The 22,428-nt window shown below is 48.3% G+C and overlaps 1 protein-coding gene across 12 annotated transcripts in view; it reads right to left on the minus strand.

The window, feature by feature from the left end:
* CCDC180 (coiled-coil domain containing 180) overlaps positions 1 to 22,428 on the minus strand; it is a 295,490-nt gene that overhangs the window by 54,109 nt on the left and 218,953 nt on the right. For 6 of the 12 annotated variants that reach the window (XR_012897158.2, XM_075905192.2, XM_075905193.2 and 3 more), the window contains exon 1: positions 2,706 to 2,792. The exons of 2 other annotated variants lie outside the window; for them this stretch is intronic. The gene's annotated coding sequence lies outside the window, so the exon portion shown is untranslated. Of the gene's footprint in view, positions 1 to 69; positions 1,275 to 1,299; positions 1,665 to 2,705; positions 2,935 to 22,428 lie in introns of those variants that run through there. 4 more of the 12 variants (XM_075905185.2, XM_075905188.2, XM_075905189.2 and 1 more) reach the window with 4 other exon arrangements.

A 22,428-nucleotide genomic window follows, 5' to 3' on the forward strand; every position in this document is an offset into this window, starting at 1 on the left:
TTCCATGGTTTTCTAATCTGTGCCAGATATCAGGTCAATCCCAGGCCACCCACAGGAGAGGAAAAGTACCTTGTCCTCAGTGCCTCTCTGAGCTCCTAAACTTAAGACGAATATTGGCAGAGGGATGGATTGCAGTTTCTGTGTGTAAGCAGTTTTGTGCTGGAAAGACTCTTAATAAACAGGAGAACAGAAAAGCTTATATGTCTTTATTAATTTTTTAAAATCTCAAGACAAACTGTTAAAAGCACACCAAAACATATTTTGAAATTAGCCAATTAAAAAAAATCCAAGTTGCCATTCTCCTATTGAAGAGAAATTACTCCTTACTCAAGGCTTTTTTAAACAAATTACATAGCCTCCAATCCTAAAGTGACTTCATGTGAGTGAATTCCTGTGCCAATGTAATCTCACTGACATCAGTGGGATCCACAAAGGCACAAGGATCTGTCAGGCATGGTCATCTGCAAGATCAGGGCCTTAAGAGAAATGTTTTGAAAACACTCTACCGACAGAAACTAAAAACTAATGATGATGGCCATCCTGAGAGCTATTAATGAAGAACACAGGTGTGATTTTGCAGTATTTCTTCCATAGTCTAGATTGCAAATAGTGGAGCCTTACTGATTTTCACTGAAGGCCCAGCATCTATTTAGGGTTACAACATTTTCACATTTCCTAAATAAGTAATCAAAAAGTACAAAGCAATTTGTGAGTTCATTGCATCAGCTGTGACATCTTTTTAATTATTTTAAGATATTTCAGAGGACTACATGTGTCATACAGGGTAGACTGTGAACTAGGGATGTAATAGTGTAGTCAATTAACCAATAAGCAAAAGCTTATAGGTTAATGTTATAGACAACAAGCATTTCCCCCCCCCAACTCCTGCTAGTAAATTTTTTAGCAGGCTGCAGCCTGGCTCAATCCTGGCTCATGCCAGGTCAGGGACCTACGCCCGCTGCAGTTCTGCATTTAAAGTGAATTAAAAGCTGGGCGGGTAGGCAGCACATGCTGGGTCCTGTGAGGGGAGTTAGATTTTAAACCGGCTCCCCTCATGGACCAGCTCCCGCCTGGCACCCTGCGTTGCTGCCTCTGATACTGAGGCAGCAACACGGTGTAGCAGGGGGCTCCTCCAGAGTTGGGCCGGAGCACACTGCCTGCCCGCCCGCTCCACCCCTAGGGACTACAGAATAGTTGACTAACCAAAAAGAATTAGTGAGGTTACTCAGCTATTAAATTAAGCAATATTTAACATCCCTAATGTGAACATCATGGAGACCCAGAGTGGCACAAACCCACATGAGAATGCTCTTCCCTTGATGCAATTTCTCCTCAGAGATCCTAACAGGACACTGTCCCCTTCTGCTCTTACACCTTTCCTGAAAAATGGGAGGAGGCCACTAGCACTTTTGCAAAATTCATCAGGCTTGTCAATTAGGGAAATGAGAAGCACTGAAGCAGCAACATTCCAATATTATGAGAAGTGGGCGAGGAGGGAATTCTACCAGCCTCTGGCAGGATGAGAGTGGATCACACTCTAGTCTACCAGTTCCCTCCAGTTGAAATCCTCTCCCCAGCACCTTTCCCACTGCAACACAAGGGGGGGTCACTCTCCCCAGCACCTCTCCCACAGCAACACAAGGGGGGGTCCCTCTCCCCTGCACCCCCTCCCACAGCAACACAAGGGGGGGGTCACTCTCCCCAGCACCCCTCCCACAGCAACACAAGGGGGGGGTCACTCTCCCCAGCACCCCTCCCACAGCAACACAAGGGGGGGGTCTCTCTCCCCTGCACCCCCTCCCACAGCAACACAAGGGGGGGTCCCTCTCCCCTGCACCCCCTCCCACAGCAACACAAGGGGGGGTCACTCTCCCCAGCACCCCTCCCACAGCAACACAAGGGGGGGGTCACTCTCCCCAGCACCCCTCCCACAGCAACACAAGGGGGGGTCTCTCTCCCCTGCACCCCCTCCCACAGCAACACAAGGGGGGGTCCCTCTCCCCTGCACCCCCTCCCACAGCAACACAAGGGGGGGTCCCTCTCCCCTGCACCCCCTCCCACAGCAACACAAGGGGGGGGTCACTCTCCCCAGCACCCCTCCCACAGCAACACAAGGGGGGGTCTCTCTCCCCAGCACCCCCCTCCCACAGCAACACAAGGGGGGTCCCTCTCCCCTGCACCCCCTCCCACAGCAACACAAGGGGGAGTCTCTCTCCCCTGCACCCCCTCCCACAGCAACACAAGGGGGGAGTCTCTCTCCCCTGCACCCCCTCCCACAGCAACACAAGGGGGAGTCTCTCTCCCCTGCACCCCCTCCCACAGCAACACAAGGGGGGGGTCACTCTCCCCAGCACCCCTCCCACAGCAACACAAGGGGGGGGTCACTCTCCCCAGCACCCCTCCCACAGCAACACAAGGGGGGGTCTCTCTCCCCTGCACCCCCTCCCACAGCAACACAAGGGGGGGTCCCTCTCCCCTGCACCCCCTCCCACAGCAACACAAGGGGGGGTCCCTCTCCCCTGCACCCCCTCCCACAGCAACACAAGGGGGGTCCCTCTCCCCTGCACCCCTCCCACAGCAACACAAGGGGGGGTCTCTCTCCCCAGCACCCCCCTCCCACAGCAACACAAGGGGGGTCTCTCTCCCCTGCACCCCCCTCCCACAGCAACACAAGGGGGGTCTCTCTCCCCTGCACCCCTCCACACCAGGGCGGGTTCAATCTCTCGCGCACTCCCACGACCTGAACAGTCCCTCAGCTCTCCGCGCCGCTTCCCGGATAAGCCTGGAGTACCTGGTCTCCATGGCAACCCGGGACGTCGGAGACATAGGGAGCGAGAACTCATCTTCTCGCGAGAACCTTTGCACGCCGCGCGAGTTCTCAGGCGCTTGCCTGTTGCCCTGGAAACGCAGGGAGGGAGGCGGAGGCGCGCGTCTCCCCCCGGAGGGAGGGGGAGGGGGAGGGGCGGTTGTACGGTAGCGCTGCCCCGCCCCCAGGGAAAATCACCCGCCCTTTTGCCGTGGGAGGGGCCCAGAGTAGCGCCCGTCCTCAGAGGCAGTGGGGAGCGGGGCTGTCCCGGGTTCACGCAGATCCCGGGGTGCTGCCTGGCCTGTGCACGGTCCCGGGGTGCACGAGCGAGTCCGGCCCTGGGGATTCCACCCCGCCCCCACCCTCCTCCTTTCTACTGCAGCTGTGTTCCGCCCGGCTGGGGGACAGGCTCCCGGTAGCAGCTACGCACGGATACTCCTGATAACAATAAACGTTACTTAACTAGAAAATGCCGGACGTTTCTATGTCTGGTATTTTCTCAAGGGTTGTGTCTAGACTGGCCAGTTTTTCTGGAAAATCAGCCGCTTTTCCGGAAAAACTTGCCAGCTGTCTACACGGGCCGCTTGAATTTCTGCAAAAGCACTGACTTCCTACTGTAAGAAATCAGTGCTTTTTGCGGAAATACTATGCTGCTCCCGTTCGGGCAAAAGTCCCTTTGGCGCCAATTTTTTGCGCATAAGGGCCAGTGTAGACAGCTGAGATTTGTGCAAAAAAGCCCCGGTCGCAAAAAATGCTTTTGTGGAAAAGCGTCCATGCCAATCTAGACGTTCTTTTCTGCAAATGCTTTTAACGGAAAACTTTTCCATTACTGGAAAATCATGCCAGTCTATGCCGTGATGGATCGTATGGTGTGTGCTGGATGGGAGCTGGAGGCATGCAGGTAACTATGAGTCACTGACACACCAGCACACTCCATACGATCCATCCAGTACACACCATATGATCCATCATCTATAGCCAAGCCCTTCGATACAACCGCATCTGCTCTAATCCCACTGAGAGGGACCAGAAACTTCAGGATCTCTACCAAGCATTTATAAACCTCAACTACCCACCCGGAGAAATAAAAAAGCAAATTGAAAGAGCCAAACGAATACCTAGAAACCATCTACTACAAGACAGACCCAAGAAAACCCACAATAGAACACCACTTGTCATCACCTACAGCCCCCAACTTAAACCCATCCAACACATTATCAATAAATTACAGCCTATACTGGAACAGGATAATAAACTCCAAGAATCTCTGGGAAACAGACCAATCGTCTCCTATAGACAACCACCTAACCTCAGGATGATATTTACCAACAACTACAGGACATACCACACTAATACCAACCCTGGTACTTTCCCTTGCAACAAACCCCGTTGCCAGCTTTGTCCACATATGCACTCTGCTGATACCATTATTGGGCCTAACCAAGTGAGTTATAAGATCAGGAATACATATTCCTGCGCACCCAGAAATATAATTTATGCTATCGTGCTGAAAGTGTCCGTCTGCTATGTACATTGGACAAACGTCTCAGACACTTCGCCAAAGGATCAATGCCCACAAAACAGATATTAGACAGGATCACAAAGAAAAACAGTTTCTTGCCATTTCAACCAGAAAGGACACTGTCTCAACGACCTAGTCACCTGCATCCTACTCCAGAAGACTTTAAAATCTGCACTTGAAAGGGAATCCTCTGAACTGTCATTCATGCTAAAATTCGACACTCACCGCGGGGGGCTCAACAAAGGCACCAACTACCTTACCCATTACAAAGATACCTTCCCCAATTATCACCTCTAATACCATTAGCTCACAAACATCTACCTTTCCCCACCTCTAATATCATTAACTCACAGACATTTACCTTCCTCCCCCCCCCCCTGCATCCCCCTTCTGTTCTGAAATGTGATTTGTCCTTTTCATATGTGTTCATTTTTTTTAATTGTATCCTTTGGTATATATGGTTGTGACTATTTTCTTCCACTATTTGATCTGAGGAAGTGGTTCTGGCCCACGAAAGCTCATCATCTAATAAACCATCTTGTTAGTCTTTAAAGTGCTACATAGTCCTGTATTTTGTTAAGGGTGATAGTGAGACATTAACAGGAGATTGATAAGAGTTAATAAGGAAATAAGATACTTGACTGGCTAACTTTGTCAATTCGCGCCCTTTTTCAATCCTTTGTCTGCGCTACTCTTTTATCTATATAAATAAGGTGACTTGGGTTTGTGTGGGGGTCTCACTTTTTCTGGTTGTATTAGCAAAGCGCTTTGCTAATAAAACAGAGTGGTCTACAAAAATTGTGAGTCCTGAGTCTAACTTTGATACGATCTAGACATACCCTTAGGAAGACAGACAATGGATGTTGCCAGACCGGAGAGTGATGGACTAGAGAGGTTCAATCTGTATTTCCATTCCCATTCCACTAATGGGAAAACTGAGGCACAGTGAAAAATGTCAGAACAGGGATTAGCATTCGGTGGGAAGGAGGGAGGCAGAAAACAGAACAGTGAAGGAATGGGCAGAAAAAGGAAGGAAAAGGAAGTGGGGCTGGGAGAGGACAGAAGACTGACATTTTGGTTTCCATTCACTAGGAATTAATCAAAGGTTTCTAAAAAGTTAAAACAAATCTTTTCAGATTTGTCTGAGGTCCTTCTCCAAAATATGATATGCTTTTTAGCAGATAGGTCCCCAAATCTCTATCCCCAGAAGCAATTTGATTTTCCTTCTAAGAAATAAGATGTTTGGCAATAGTCACGCAGGCCCTCTGACAGGAATTCCAAGCCTCAGGACAGCACAGTTAATGGGCCCCTGTCTCCCTCCCTCGGATGGAGCCACAAGCCTCCCTCTCTCTACCCAGAGAAACCCCAAGAACCAGGGCCGTCCTTAGGCATACACGGAGTACGCAGTCGCGTAGGGCACCACACTTTCTGGGGCACCACTCTGCCGGCCCGGCACGGAGGGGGAAGCATACACGTGTGCTCTGCACCAGAGCCAGTAGGGGCGCTGCAGGCACTTACAGCCCTGCCAGAAGACCCCACCGGGCCGAGGGACTCCGGCGAGGAGGCCGGCAAGATGATCCTGGCTGGGGAAGGGGAGCTGTCAGCCCGGGTGGCAGCATCGGGGGGAGCCGGGGCTGTGCCGGGGGCAGGGTCACGCGCGGCAAGCCGGAGGGGGCGGGGTCACGCGTGGCTTGGCTCTGTGGCACCGTTTTTAAAAATGGCCAAGCCGCGCCTCTGCAGGAGACGCGCTGAGCGGGGTGTGGGGGGAGCAGAGCCTCGCCAGGGCGGGACCGGCCGTGCTGTGATGGGCCGGGGCTGCGAGCGCCGAGCAGCCCAGCTCCAGGTCCGGCATGTGGTTTGGAGCCCGGGCTGCAGGGACTTCTGGGGCCCGATTGCAGCAGACTCCAGCCCTGCAAACAGGAAAGCAGAAGGGAGACCAGGCGAGGCAAGGTGAGGGGGAGGGGGAGAGGAAGGGGAAGGGAGAGGGGGAGGGGGAGGCTTGTGCTGAGGTGGGGAGAGGGGGCAGGTCAGGAGAAGAAAGGGGAAGGCACCAAGGGGCAGGGGTGCAGGAGAGACTAATGGGGGGGGGCAAGTGGAGACAATGAGGAAAAGGGCAGGAGGGGAGGTGTCAGTGGAAGGGGGGACAGGGTGATGCTGGGAGAGGAGAGGGGAAGGACATTGGGGGTAGAGGGGGAGGGGAGAAGGCTTGAAAGAAGGGGTGGGCATGAGAAAGGTGGGGATGGAGCAAGTCATGTGTGAGGGCACAGAGGGGCAGGAAGGGAATGGGGCAGAGAGTGGTGAGGGGGTGGGCATCAGGGAAAAAGGGGGCAGGGGCAGTAAGGGAAGGGGGAGGCACCAGGAGGGTGCAGGGGTAAGAGAAGGTGCAGGTGCCAGGCGATTCTGGGGGTGAAGCAGAAGGGCAGACATCTGTAGGGGAGAGAGCAGCACCAGAGGAGAGAGGCAGGACAGGTGTGTAGAGGGAGGTGTTAGAAGAGGGGATGGGGAGGGGTAGCTCAGGTGATCAGAGTGGGGCTCCTGGAGGAGTGGGCAGAGGGGGGAGAGAAGTGCTGGTGGAAGGGGGCAGGTCTCAGGAAGGCTGAGGGCAGTGAGAAGGGCAGGAGTCAGGACAGCAGAGGAGGGTTGGGGGTTGGGGGCAGCAGGCACCTGGGGAGCTGATGGAGCAAGGGGAGGAGACATGGCAGCAGAGGGAAAAGGTAGAGGTTTATAAGATATTTATTAATAACTTGGGTGCCACAGTGGCACATCCAAACAAGTCACATGAACTCAGTACTGGTGCATAACACAAAATTCATTTTGCTCATGGGAGGAAACTTAGGCTATGTCTACACTGGCATGATTTTGTGCAAGAACTCTTTTGCGGAAGAGTACTTGTGCAAAAACTCTTCCAGAAGAGAGTGTCTACACTAGCATGTGCCTTTGCGTAAGAGATGTGCTTTTGCGCAAGAGCATCCATGCCAGTGTAGATGCTCTCTTGTGCAAGAAAGCTCTGATGGCCATTTTAACCATCGGGCTTTCTTGCACAAGAAATTCATGTTGCCTGTCTACACTGGCCTCTTGCACAAGAACAGTTGAGGAGGAGGGCTTATTCCTGAGCGGGAGCATCAGTTCTTGTGCAAGAAGCACTGATTTCATACATTAGAACATCAGTGTTCTTGCGCAAGAACTTGCGGCCAGCATAGACAGGCAGCAAGTTTTGGCGCAAATGTGGCCGCTTTTACGCAAGATCGCACCAATGTAGACACAGCCTGAGATGGAACGCTTCCCCCAGCCTCTCTGCCCCCCGAGTTAATGTCACACACATTGGCTACATCTAGACTGGCATGATTTTCCGCAAATGCTTTTAACGGAAAAGTTTTTCCATTAAAAGCATTTGTGGAAAAGAGCATCTAGATTGGCACGGACGCTTTTGCGCCATAGCACTTTTTGCGGAAAAGCGTCCATGCTAATCTAGACGCGGTTTTGCGCAAGAAAGCCCCGATGGCCATTTTCGCCATCGGGGCTTTTTTGCGCAAAAGTTTTTAGCTGTCTACACTGGCCCTCTTGTGCAAAAGCATTTGCGCAAGAGGGCTTTTTCCCAAGCGGGAACAGCATAGTATTTGCGCAAGAACACTGACAATCTTACATTAGATTGGCAGTGTTCTTGCGCAAATTCAAGCAGCCAGTGTAGACAGCTGGCAAGTTTTTCCGCAAAAGTAGCTGCTTTTGCATAAAAACTTGCCAGTCTAGTCGCAGCCACTGGGTTAATGCAACTGCAGGATAGCTGCACGAGGGGGGTTTGGTGGGGGCCAAACTAATCCCTATTCGTAGGAGGATGGTAGGAAAAGTCCTGGGGGGAGGGAGGAGTGTCACATGACAACTTTTACTTTTGGTCATGTGTCCATCTTGCCCTGAGAGTGTTGCCTCCAGAGGCATTGCTAATGGGGGTCAGGGGTGTGGCTAATGGGGGGGTCAAAGAGTACACTTAAAAAAAATTCTTTGGGTGCACACCCTAATTAAATATGCTGCGCATGCCTATGACAGGAAGCAATAGAGCATGTAACAGAAGGGCTAGGTCCTAGAGAGCTGAATGCAGTGTCTGCAGCACAGTCCGAGGGAAGGGATTGACTGCTGGGGTTTCTGGGAAGGGGAGGGAGTAGGGGTGGAAGAGCAAGTCAGTCATAGGGGCACCAGTTTAATAATCTTGCGTAGGGCACAATAAATCCTAAGGACGGCCCTGCCAAGCACCATCCCTTGACCAGAAGATCCCCTGGGCAGTTGCAGCCAATCCCCCACTTGCTCCAAGGTCCCCTGTCCTTCATCTGCCCAGAGAAGCCTCACTCCAGCTGCAGCCGTGCCTCCTCTTCCTTTCCCAGACCCAAGCCACAGTATTTCCTAGGATCATAGAACTGGAAGGGACCTCTAGAAGTCATCAAGTCCAGTCCCCTGCATTCATGGCGGGACCAAGCACCATCTAGACCAGGAGTGGGCAACATATAACACTGGGTCACATCCAGCCCACCAAACACTTGGCTCCATCCCACTACAGCCCAGTAGGATCCTCAGGAAACGTCTCTGCCTGCCATGGCGCCACACATTGCCGAAACAGTCAGATGCTAGGGCCAGCTTGTGTGTCACTGTGTGGCCAGAGCCACTTTGGGGAGAGAGGAGTCTCTGCCCCCTGCTGGAAATTGGTCAATGGGAGCTGCAAGGGCAGTGCACGCACAGCAGGCTGAAGAGTCAGTGAGGGCAATACAGGACAAGGAAGAGAACTAGCAGCATGTAACCTCTAGAAGGCGGCCAACTCAGGTATTCCCCCATTCCTATAGAGGTAAGTAACTGCTTGCAGGCTCTCTCTACAGGCACTGCGGTGGAGAATGCTTTCACAGGGACCTCTCAGGTTTCACGAGGCATAAAGGATCTGCCGACAAAGGGTTCTGGGGTTGGCAGATCCCCGTCTAGACTGCCATGCTGTGCCGACAATCAGCTGATCGGCACAGCACGGCGGCCATTTTTATTTAAATGAAGCGGCGATTATTTCAATCACAGTTTCATTTCCCTTTTTCATGTAAACTAATCTACATGGATCCATCGATGGAGCCATGTAGTTTAAATGTACCCTAAGAGGATGATCAGAGGAAGTGTGGGACCCTTACTGGATGAGGGTGGTAACCTAGTGACAGATGATGTGGGAAAACCTGAAGTACTCAATGCTTTCTTTGCCTCTGTCTTCATAGACTAATGCACTAGGCCATGCAGTATGGGAAGGAGATGGACAGTTCTTGGTGGGGAAAGAACAGTTTAGGAACCATGTAGAAAAGCAAAACATACAGAAATCCATGGGTCCGGATTTAATGCATCCGAGGGTACTGAGGGAGTTGGCAAATGTCATTGCAGAGCCCTTGGCCATTATATTTGAAAACTCGTGGAGATCGGGAGAGATCCCAGATGATTGGAAAAAGGCAAATGTAGTCCCCATCTTTAAAAAAGGGAAGCAGGAAAATCCAGGGAACTGCAAACCAGTCAGCCTTACCTCAGTTCCTGGAAAAATCATGGAGGGGATCCTCAAGGAATCCATTTTGAAGCACTTGGAAGAGGGGAAAGTGATCAGGAATAGTCAACATGGAGATGTGATAAACTTTGACTTTAGCAAAGCTTTTGATACAGCCTCCCACAATGTTCTTGCCAGTAAGTTAAGGAAGCATGGATTGGATAAATGGACTGTATGATGGATAGAAAGCTGGCTAGACTGTTGGGCCCAACGGGTAGTGATCAACAGCTCAATGTCAGGTTGGCGCACAGGTCCAGCACAGTTGGAGCTTGGGGGATTTTGAAGGAGTTATTTTTTAGCATCTCACTTGTGTGGCCCTGACTAACTTTTGTGAGGGGCAGTGACCCCCCCAGACTCAAAACAGGTTCCCCGCCCCTCTCATAATTAAAGACAACACTGAAACATGTTGTGTTTGACATAATATTTTATTTAAAAATGAAGCCTGGCCAACAAGCCCCCAAATGGGGTCAAGCCTGTATCTGGCCGCAAAATCATAACACTCCCGCACACACACCCAGATCCCAAACCTGAGCCTATCATAGACTGGAATCCCCTGCTCTGAGCCCCTCACACACTCCAAAGCAAACTCCTGCACCCTCACATTCACAAGCCTGCACCTTGCTCAGCTCCCCAACCCTCCACCTGACCCCAACACTTTCCAGCCTGGAGCCCCCTCCCTGAGTCAGAATCCCCTTCTCTACATTCTCCTGCACCTACATTCCCTCCCAGAGCTTGCACTTCTCACCCCTTCCCACACTCAAATGCCTCATTTCCGCCCCAGAGCCCGCACCTCCTGTTTCAATCCAGTGAGAGTGGCTCTTGTCTGAAAATTCCTGTAATGTTATTTTTATCACTATATTTTGTGCACTATATATATCTCCATAACTTAAATGAATTGCATGCATCTCTTTTCCTGGGGTACGTGGTTTTAAAGGGTGCCCTTGGTGCTTTTTTTTTTGCTTAACAACTTTCCCCTCAGAGTACCAGCACCTAAATAGATAGATATATAAAAATAAATATATAATACATGGCTCTTTGCTCTCTATCCACCACTATTTTGGATCTTCATCTCTAATGGGTTGGCCACCCTGATATATTCTTATCAACCAAGACAATCTGCAATATCAGTTAGGATAGTTTGAACTAAGGGAGCTGTGATGTGTGGTGCCTGCAAATGATCAACATCAGCAAAATGTCTCGCTGACAGCAATCAGATTACTTTGGGCCACACGTGGCCTACATGTTGCCCACCATTGAACTAAGACCAGTCAGAGAAGAATTTCATTTATTTCTGATTGCAGCATGGTTCTTTGGTACAGCAAGAAACCTTCTTTTCCTAAGGATCTCTGGCCTACCTAGACTGTCATCCCACAAGTATTCTGGGGAAAGTATTTTAGTTGGTTTGTGGTAAACAAAATACTTGTTTAAGTGACTCTCTTCTTGCCATATTGCCTCAATTCCATTGTCTTTGTCCACCATGATGGATTCATGGCATTTCTTGGTCAGCTTGTAAACCTCCTTTACTGTTCCTCCAAAAAATGCTGCCATGTAGTAGAAGTCACCCTCATCGTAGGGCACATAAGCTTGAGAAGCAGGTCGACGTTCATAGGTGAAATACTGACGCGCTGAAGTGTAGAATCCTGGGTGTAGTGTGCCAAACAAGTTGCTCAGGATTTCTACTCCAACGTGGTCATTAAACCTCATGTCTACATCAACACACACAAGGTAGTCGACTTCATTAATGAATTGCTTCTGAGAAAAGTGGTTGATTATTTCCATGCGTCGCATAGAGATCTCTTGCCACCTCGGGTAGTTTTGGACTTTCAGAACTACTACGTTCCTTCCTTCTTTGAGCTCAACTTTAGGAACTTCTTGTGGTCTGTCTGTGAAAATGTAATAGTTCACCTTATATCCAACCATAAAATACATCTCTGCACTTTCTAAAAATTTCTGGAGGAACACGACATACCTACAAAAAAATAAATAAAATTACTAGAAATAAAAAGCATGGTTGGAGAAGACTAGAAGAAGAGGCAGAGCTGGACAGCATCATGAAGATGAGGATGAAAATTCTGAACTTAGTGTGGAAAAAGATAAGAGGCAGTAAAAGGACAGACAGGTCTGGTTTCCTGGCTGGACTCACTAGAAGGATCTAGAATTTAGCTGCTGTTATTTGGGGAGGGAAAGATAAACCAATTAAAAGCACTTGATGATGATCAAAGCTGTGTAAATGTAAGTAGTTTTCTCCTATGTAAAAATACAATTAATATAAGATTGCTATTAAGAAGTAACAAATCACTGTGACGCCACCTAACAGGCTTTGTTGCAAGCAGGAATTGATAATGCTCATGCACATCAAAATTAACTTTTGTATTTTAATCAGAAACAATGTTTTAAAAAAATATTTGTTGTGTGTTTCCTGGTGAGGATTACTTCCTTCCAAATCCTGGTGGTTATCAACATTCATGTCTTGAGCCAGATTCAGCTCTTCAGGACATTGTACATGACTCTGATGGAGTCTGTGCTGCAGGAGCAAGTGAGGTCTTAGATACTGTGCTGATTACAGAGTGCTCTACCCATGAATACATATGGAAGTGCAGAGAAATGAAACACAGACACCATAACACTCTATCCTTCCCCACAGCCAGGAAGGGAGTGTACCTGGGAAAAGTGAAGAGCTGACATGTACCCTGTCTGTATCTGAACCAAGTGTTACAAGAGCTCCCCGCCATGTAGCCAGCGATGAGCCAAGATCTCTGGCAGTGACTTGACATCAATGGCAGGGAAACAGCCAGGGCACTAGGACCATTAGCACTCAGGAGCCTTATCTGCTGTTATATTGGAGAGAGCCAGCAAAGGAACCTCTAAAACATCCATCAAAACCCCTTAAGGGCCAGGTGAGGCATCACTATCTTCCAGAATTCAACTCACACCCAATAGGAGAGAGGGAGCCTTACAGTTACACTGCAAATATCCAAGCCCCTTTCATTTGACTATGAGAGAGATGAACATTAGAGTTCTACGCTGTAGCTCTTAGAAATTAACATCAACCTCATTTGTTGCCCCTTTAGAACTAGTAGTAGTGAATGAGAAACATCTGCCTGGTCTTTGTTCTTGTTTGGTTCATCTTTATACAGTAAACAGATATACAGCAGAGTGAAGACTGGAATTGTTCATTCACAGTCATTTCCAATACAGTTACTAGCCACATGCAGTTTGGATGCGCCAGAAGACCTTTCTGCAACATATTTAGCCTTGCTTGAAGAAACTGATTTCTGATTCAAAGCTAAGCATTTTTAAGTAAGCCCATTTCTCATTACAAAAAAACGTAAAGGTGCACCAGGAAATATTTAGCAACCCTCCCTATAAAACAAAGGGTACAAATATGCTACTTATACCCAAGATATTATTGGGAAGAGATTCTAATTGAAAGACAAAACCCCAAGCAATGTAACACCCCTATATATGATCCTGGCACAATGGTTTATAACTACCCCAGAATCAATATCAAAGTCCTGATTGCATGAAATCAATTCGATTACATGTAGCGCCCCCTCTCCACCCGGTTACCTTCTTTAATGCCAATCTGCTTATGGGTTTTGATGGACAGGTCTGGATTCTTCTGGATCCCACCACCCACTCAGCAGGGTGTATCTTCTTTATTTTTTCCTATGAATTTATTTGGCGGTGCCTCCACCCACCTCACTCCTTCCTGCCAGGGCAGCTTGGGAGGAAAATTCTAACCACAGGGTAATCCCAATTTACTTGCCAGATAGCTGGAGACTTCCAAGAAATAACGCAAACACATACAATATATTAAAACCAATAATTATATTAAACAGGAGACAAATAGAACATTACAGGGTAAAACACTATTTTTAGGTTCACCGGTGCCCACGCTGCTAAAACCGTGACTTGCCCCAGTCATGTGACTTGATGTAGCAAATGTAAGATCAGTGTCCTGTTGGTACACGTACTTTGTCAGGGCCCTTGATGACCTATGACCATAAAATTCTTCTCTGCAGTGGTTTAGCAGGGTGGCTGACTAGGTTCAGTACAGCCCAAAGGACTCACAAGAGGGATATGTGGTAAATCCCTCCACGGGTTTAATATGCAGCAGATTATAAAATCCCCAAACCCTTACTCCCTGGCTTGAGGACACAGTTCAGGGAGTAGGGGGTCCCCAAAACAAATTCCCTGACTAACTAAAAGATGGTGCACTCACAAACTCCATGAATGATCCTCAGGTTCAGAGATGACTCTGGACTCCTCAGTCACTGCAGAGGGCTGATCTCTGCTGGCAGGGATCCTCTTCCAGCCGGAATCAGGCAGCTTCGGTCCCAGTATTTCCCCTCACCACAGAGGGGTGCAGGGCTCAAGGTGCAGATTACACAACTGTACTAAAATCCAAACTGTAGTCTCCTAGCCCAGCGTCCAGACACACACCCAGCAGGCAGCAGCCCAGAACTAGCAGGAAGAGCAGAGCTGACCATGTGGGGTATGTCTAGATTACATGGTTCCGTCGACGGAGCCATGTAAACTAGGTTACCCGGCATAGGCAAAGAAGTGGGGATTTAAATAATCCCTGCTTCATTAAAATAAACATGGCCACTGCGCTGTGCTGACGATCAGCTGATCCGGCACAGCGCGTCAGTCTAGACGTGGATCTATGGTACGCCCACATCTTGAATACTGTGTGTGACGTAGTGTGGGTACCTTGCTGATTGCTAGGCTTGGGGTGTGTGTGATCCCCACTGGCTGCTGTCTGTACCACGGCCCAGAAGAGTAGCTGATGGGACAGGGAGGTAACCTGTCCGATCAGTTACCTCCCATGGAGAGGAACAAAGGAAGGTGGAATGCCGCCCCTGGCTGGGGAGCAGGGCTGGAAAGGACGGTTTTTAGATTCTGTCTGGGATCATGAGGAGACAGCCTAGAGAAGGGGCTGGAATTTAGGGGCCCAGTCCCCCCCATCTCAAGGGGGGCTGAGGCATCCTAGGCCTGCCCTGTAACCAGATTACATCTGTGCTGTGCTGTATCCTGGAGAACCAATAAACTCCCTCTATTCTACTGGCTGGTGGAGTCTGTTTGTGCCACTACAGGGTGCAGGAGACGGGGAAATCCCAACATGCCATCACACTGTGTACAGATGTGGTCTCCTCACACCAAAAAAGATATTTTGACCTTGGAAAGGGTTCAGAAAAGGGCAACTACAATGATTAGGGGTTTGGAATGGGTCCCATATGAAGAGAGGTTAAAACGACTGGGACTTTTCAATTTAGAAAAGAGGAGACTGAGGGGGGATATGATAGAGGTCTATAAAATCATGAGTGGTGTGGAGAGAGCGAATAAAGAAAAGTTATTTATTAGTTTCCATAACAGAAGAACTAGAGGACACCAAATGAAGTTAATGGGTAGCAGGTTTAAAACTAATAAAAAGAAGTTCTTCTTCAAACAGCGTGTAGTCAACCTGTCGAACTCCTTGCCAGAGGAGGCTGTGAAGGCTAGGACTATTATAGAGTTTAAAGAGAAGCTAGATAATTTCATGGAGGTTAGGTCCATAAAAGGCTATTAGCCAGGGGATAGAAATGGTGTCCCTGGCCTCTGTTTGTCAGAGGCTGGAGAAGGATGGCAGGAGACAAATCGCTTGATCATTGTCTTCGGTCCACCCTCTCTGGGGCACCTGGTGCTGGCCACTGTCGGCAGACAGGATACTGGGCTAGACGGACCTTTGGTCTGACCCAGTACGGCCGTTCTTATGTTCTTATGTTCTTTGCCGACCGATCCTGTGAACCTCGTTTCATGAGGCATAAGGGATTGGTCGGCAAAGGCTTCCCTAGCCGACAGATCTGTGTCTAGACTGCCGTGCTGTGCTGGATCAGCTGATCTTTGGCACAGCGTGGCAGCCATGTTTATTTTAATGAAGCGGGGATTATTTAAATCCCCACTTCTTTGCCTATGCTGGGTAAGCTAGTTTACATGACTCCATCGACGGAGCCATTTAGTCTAGACATACCCGTGGTGACTGGTCTCACAAAGGGAACTGGAGGGCTAACTCAGCCTGGCTGGGGAAGTTTCCCAGCAAACTCTACAAACTGGGAATCAGGAGTGGAGAAGGAAAAGCCCAGCTGAGGGATTTTGCTTTCAGGTCCATAAAGGCCAGTTCTCTGGGGGAACCCTGCATGCAGGCCTAGGGCGTACCAGCTCCCCACACAGCCAGTTCTGCCCTTGCCATGGCTGGCTCCAGACTCACACAAATAAATGGCTTCTCCTCTTTCCTGAACTCCCTGGGAGGGGCATCTCACTTCCTCTTGGTTGCCGGGCAGACTCTGAGTTTGCCTTGGATCACCCTCCCTACCAGGGACAGTGTGCCTCTCCCTGAGCTGCCAGCAGACAGAGCCCCAGGAATCTAGGTAATCTCCTTGGGGGTTACATAAACTTTTCACAAGGGTGGGAAAGTTAGCTCCAGTATACTGGACAAATTCAATCTTCATTTCTATCGTACAATCTTCCCAAATTGGCCCTGTATTTTGAAAATTATCTGGTATTCTATGCTTCCTGTCCTAATGTGTTGTGTCTCAATGATGTACAACATTGAAAAGCTGCTGCATCTGATTGGTGGCCAAATCAGACTTGCATATATTTATTCAGCAGCTGATTCAGCACAGGTACAAAAATCTACTTGCCCATGATTAACAGGATGATAATGGAAAAATAATTGTGATATTTTACTGTTCTTTGATCTGGACACTTTTTGTAAAACAGGACTGATAAAGATAAAAGTTTCTTTTAACTCGAATTAACACTATAGTGTAGGTATACCCTTAGAGATTATCTTAATTCAAAATAGTGAATTCGAATTAAGCTAATTGGAATTAACGCGTCTACACACAAAATGCAGTTTGAATTAGTGTTTTGCTAATTCGAAATACCGCCTCCACACTAAGTGGACACTGATTCGGATTTAAGGCTGGCTGGAATCCGGTCAGGGGTAGGGCATCAGGTCAGGACTGTCTTTGTGTGGCTGTTGCCTGAGGCTATCTGAGGCTTATGCTTAAAGGGACACACACACACAGAACCCCGGGCAGCCGGTTCCCAGGTGTCCCTACTTGCTTGCCTGCCTTGCTGAGGGACAACAAAGCATTTGTGTCTCGGAGTGCTTTTGTTGCCCTCACTCGGACACCACAGCACTCTGCAACATGGAGCCAGAGTGGCCCGTGGGCACTCTGGTGCTTCTCTTGGATGCGTTGCTGCGAGCCTGGCTGCACTTTCTGCAGGCTGCCATCTGGGCGGTCCATCGGGGGGCTGTCAGTATCCAGGAGGCCCTGCGAGACAGCTTCCACCCTGAGGAGCACTCAGAGCCTCCCTGGTTTGCCCCACTGGAGGCTTGTGCCTCATTCCTCTCTCACGTCCTTCCACATACCACCCTCCCCCAGCCCCGCTTCCTGATGTCAAATAAAATACACGTATTTTCATGAAACCAAACTCTCTTTGTTTAACAAAACTGGCGGGGGGGGGGAGGGGAGGGTGGGATGAAACGCAGGTGAGACTGGGGAAAGGAGGCGGGATAGGGGAAGAGAGAGGGTGGAAGAGGGGAGGGCGAAACCTAGGAGGAGGGAGCTGGAAGGGGGAAGCAAGGAGAAGAAGGGAGAGGGGAATCTCAGGGTTGGGGGTCTCGCCGGATCACCTTGATTTTCATGCGAACCTGCTCCTGGGATTGCATGTGGTCTTTGGTGGTCAGGCTGGCAGCTATCCTGCCATAGATGGCCGCGTTCCTCCATCTAGTACGGAGATCATGGACATTGGGGGCATCCCCCACTCAAACCTGAATAACGTCCACCCTGATCTCTGCCCTGGGGAGCAGTGGAGGGCTGGCTGCCAGTGGCTTGCTGGCTCATGTTTTGGGGCCACTGGATCAGGAGTAGTGACTGCTGGCTCTGGGCCGGCAGGTTTGGAGCTGGCACAGGCATTGTGGCCAGTGTCAAACCCTTTAAGGAGTCCGTGGTGGGAGAGGAATGTTCTTGTGTGAGGCTGGAGTGGCCACCAGGGCACCCTGGGAAGGCTGGAGGCCCCCTATTTCGAAATAAGTGTCTACACAGCACTTATTTCTAATTAGCTCATTCGAATTTGGTGTTCTTCCTCGTAGAATGAGGTTTACCAAATTTGAATTAAGCGCCCTGCTATTTCGAATTTAATTCAAAATAGCGGTTTGCCTGTGTAGACACTATTAAAGTTAATTTGAAATAATGGCTGGTATTTCAAATTAACTTTGATATGTAGACATACCCTAAGAGCTTAGAAAAAGCTGAGGGAGTGGCGGAAGTTGGCCGGCAACAGAGCTTGTTAAATGCTGGCTGAACCTGAGCTCCATGCCTGGGGCCTTACCAAATTCACAGCCATGAAAAACATGCCTTGGACCATGAAATTTGGTCTCATTCCAGGAAATCTGATCTTTTGTGTGATTTTACCCTATCCTATACAGATGTCAGTGTGGAGATGGATGTTTCTCAAATTGAAGGCCCTAGACCAAAAAGTTGTTACAAGTGGGTTGGAAGGTTATTTTAGGGGTGTGACAGATTCACCCACAGAGATACCTTTGAGGCAGCCACTTAGGGTACGTCTAGACTACATCCCTCTGTCGGCAGAGGGATGTAAATGAGGCACTTGGAAAGTGCAAATGAAGCAGGGATTTAAATATCCCAAGCTTCATTTGCATAGTTGCATCATGGCGCTCTTTTGAATAAGCGCCATTTTGAAACTAAAACCGCAGTCTAGACGTGGTTCTTTCCAAAATGGCAGGCTTTTTCAAAAGATCCTGTACTCCTCAAAAAATGATATTTAATGATATTTAAATCCCCGCTTCATTTGCACTTTCAAAGTGCCTCATTTACATCCCTCTGCCGACAGAGGGATGTAGTCTAGACGTATCCTAAGTGGCAGTCTCAAAGGTATCTCAGTGGCTGTACCTGTCACACCCCTAAAATAACCTGCCAACCCACTTGCAACAACTTTTTGGGCTAACGCCTCCAATTTGAGAAACACCCATTATCAAAAAATGAGGAGTATAGTATCTTTCGAAAAAGCCTGCTGTTTTGAAAGAACCGCATCTAGACTGCGGTTTTAATTTTGAAATGGCGCTTATTCGTGATTATGCAAATGAAGTGTGGGATATTTAAATCCCCGCTTCATTTTCACTTTCAGAGTATGTCTAGACTACAGGGTTTTGTCGACAAAAGTGAACTTTTGTCAACAAAACTATACCTACGTCTACACTACATAATGTCAACAGAACTCGGCAGTTTTGTCGACTGCAGTAAACCTCATTCTATGAGGAATAACGCCTTTTGTCGACAGAGTTCTGTCGACAGAAGACATTATTGCATCTACATTATCCTTTGCGTCTACATTCTCATGTCGACAAAGCAGCTTGCTTTGTCAACAGAACTAGATGTAGTCTAGAAGCTCTTTGTTGACAGAAGCTTTGTTGACAGTATCTGTCGACAAAGACTCTGTCGATAAAAGCCTGTAGTCTAGACGTACCCTAAAAGTGCCTCATTTACATTCCTCTGCCAACAGAGGGATGTAGTCTAGACACAGTGTTAATGTGGTGAAATACCACTGAACCCATCTACCTGCTTTCTGGTGCGCCTCTCCACCATGTCCTGCTGATCCAGACCCTCTGGTCTTCTCCAGAAGTGGCACAGAGTTGGGGACCCAGCCCACAGCAGAGTAAAACAAACACTCAGCTCAGCGTTGGGAAGACTCAGTTAAATGGGCTTGACATGGCATTCAGGTGCACATCCCCAATGGGATCAGAATCCCAGCTAAATACACTTTACTCTGTATTAAGTTTTACACAAAGCGAGCTCATAAAATGTTCACTCCCTTTATCAATGAATGAGAGATATGCAAAGCTGTTTTCCACCCAGGTAACAATTATTTACACAGGACTGATTAATATAAAAAAGTATAAAAAGTAGGATTTAAGCAATTGCAAATAATACCAGACAGATCAAAGTAAGTTACTAAGCGAAGTAAAACAAAACACATCATCTAAACCCAGAAGAGCCAACAGACTTGCTGGGTCCCTGGGAAAGTGGGGAGGGACCACGGGTGGAAGGGGCAGAGCAAGGGTAGCCAGCCCTTAACACTTTAGTTGTCCCCTTTGCCCTCTCTGTTGGTGGGCCTGGCTAAGCCTAATAAACTAAGAAATGTGTTACATATAATACTTTACCCTAATTGTAGTTCTAGTTGTCCTTTTCCACAGGCTGGACTGCCTCCCAGACTAGGTTTGATGCTTTCCCTTATTTAGTCTTAGATGTTTCTAGCAATCATCTTCGGTGGTAAGCAGGGATGTCCTTGTGTCTGGGAGCAGCCCCTATTGTTTGGTTTCCCACCTTTGTATCTCTTTTGCCAAAGATGGGAATTCTTTGTGTTCAGTTCCAACTTCTTCATGCCTCCAGTGGAAAAATACAGCATCCAAGATGGGTTTCAGCATCAGGCCTTGGCAGCACCAGGATCAACAATGGGATGGGGGGAGCAGGCAAAGGAGACAGTTGTCTGGAGTGTGGGCACTTTAAACCACCACTGGAGACCAAAACAGAGCAGTCTAGGCCATGCTGAGGGCTGGCTGTCCCTACTCATAAGGTTCCACCCCTTCTGTGGGGTCTAGAGCTGAGCATGACCTCACATTGCCCAGGGCCCGGCCAAGTCTGTTGCCTGCCCTGGACAGGACCAACTATAGTCCAACCTTACAGGGAAAACAAGACTATTCACAGATCATTGTTCTGAGTACTGGGCCATTAAATTCCTTGAGTATTACTAAGGGCCCTTACTTAGCATGTCTAGTTTCATAAAACAGGTTTATATTTCACATATTTCTAACTTCAAATGCAGGAATGATACATGAACACAAAGGGCATTTTTACACAGCAGGTTTTTTCAGAATAATGTCAGTTATTCCGGAATAACATAGCACGCGTCTACACAGAAAGCCGATTATTTCAAAATAAATTCGAAATAATGGGTGCCTTACTCCAACTTCTGTAAACCTCATTGTGTGAAGAGTAAGGGAAATCAAGGGGAGAATGTTCTATTTCAATATAACTGCCATGTAGACAGCACCAAAAGTCAAAATAGCAAATTTGAGTTAAGCTACGCAATTAGCGTAGCTCAAATTGCGTAGTTATTTCGAGTTTAGTCCTGCTGTTTAAACGTGCCCAAATAGACTATACACATTCAGCAGATTATAACTTTTCAAGTGATATGTTACACGACCTATTTTGCATAGAGCCTTGAGTACAAGCAAACCAATTAGTCACTGGAGTTGAATGACAGGTTTAAAACATCAGCACCTGGTCTACACTGCAGCTCTTACAGTCAATATCATTGGTGGGAAATCCCAGATCCCAATTTCCTGACTGTTGACACAGCTTTGAAGATCTCATTATAACAGGCATCATCTTTCCATCCCAACAGGGATGAGGGTTACTTTCTACACATGCAAGTCCTGTCCCTATGGCTCTGGAGGACATCTTAGCAACTCTGCACCTGGTTGTGGGTATGCGTGTGCATGTGTTTGAGCGTGCATGTGTGCGAGAGAAAGGGAGTTATACTAATTCAGTGTAAATGTTCCCATCTTTCTGCACCTACTACCCTCACCCTCTATCAGATTAAGTTCTCCCTCCACTCCTCTCTCTCCTGTTCCCTCTTCTTGGATATAATTTTAGCGGATGAGGGGGTGGCAGCATGCAGGAACATGACAGAGACACTGCCTGGGGCATGCACTGTTTACAAAAGAGCGTGTGGTGAGTTCTGTGCAATTGAAAGGTGTTGGAGCCTTCTGGTCTCTCTGCAGGACAGAGAGGCAGCATGAGGCAGTGTCAGCTGGTGGGCTGAGCCTTGTGTGTTCTCTTGACCTGCCACACTGGCTTGCTGGTGTCACTTGACCTCTGTCTCAGCTATCCCTTCTGTGGCGAGGACTAATTGCGCAAAGGAAACTACAGACCAGTCAGCTTAACTTCTGTGCCAAGAAAGATAATGAAGCAAATAATACAGGAATTCATCTGCAAACATCTGGAAGATAATAAGCTGATAGGTAACAGCCAGCATGGATCTGTAAAGAACAACTCGTGACAAACCAATCCGATAGCTTTCTTTGATAGGATAACAGGTCTTGTGGATAAATGGGAAGCAGTGGACTTCGTATACCTAGACCAATGGTCTCCAACCTTTTTACACCCAAGATCACTTTTTAAATGTCAGGGCAAGCCAAGAGATATCCCAGGGTGAGATGAGCAAGGGATACACCATCACTACACACACACACACACAAAACAGTTTCCCACTCCTATTAGTGATTATCCTTCACCTTTCGTAAGTAACATACAGTTCTGTGAATTAGCCATACTCACTTTTTGATTGCAAACACTGTCAGTCCTACAGTGATATTCCTTTGTCGGAACTGCTCATTCAGGATCTCAAGATTATAGGTCCCATCCCAAACTATTGGGGCAAACCATGCAGTCATCATAAGGACGTCATTTCTCCTGTGGA

Source organism: Pelodiscus sinensis, chromosome 23 (assembly GCF_052426305.1).
Source record: "Pelodiscus sinensis isolate ZL-2025 chromosome 23, ASM5242630v1, whole genome shotgun sequence".
In the NCBI taxonomy this organism is placed as follows: Eukaryota; Metazoa; Chordata; order Testudines; family Trionychidae; genus Pelodiscus; species Pelodiscus sinensis.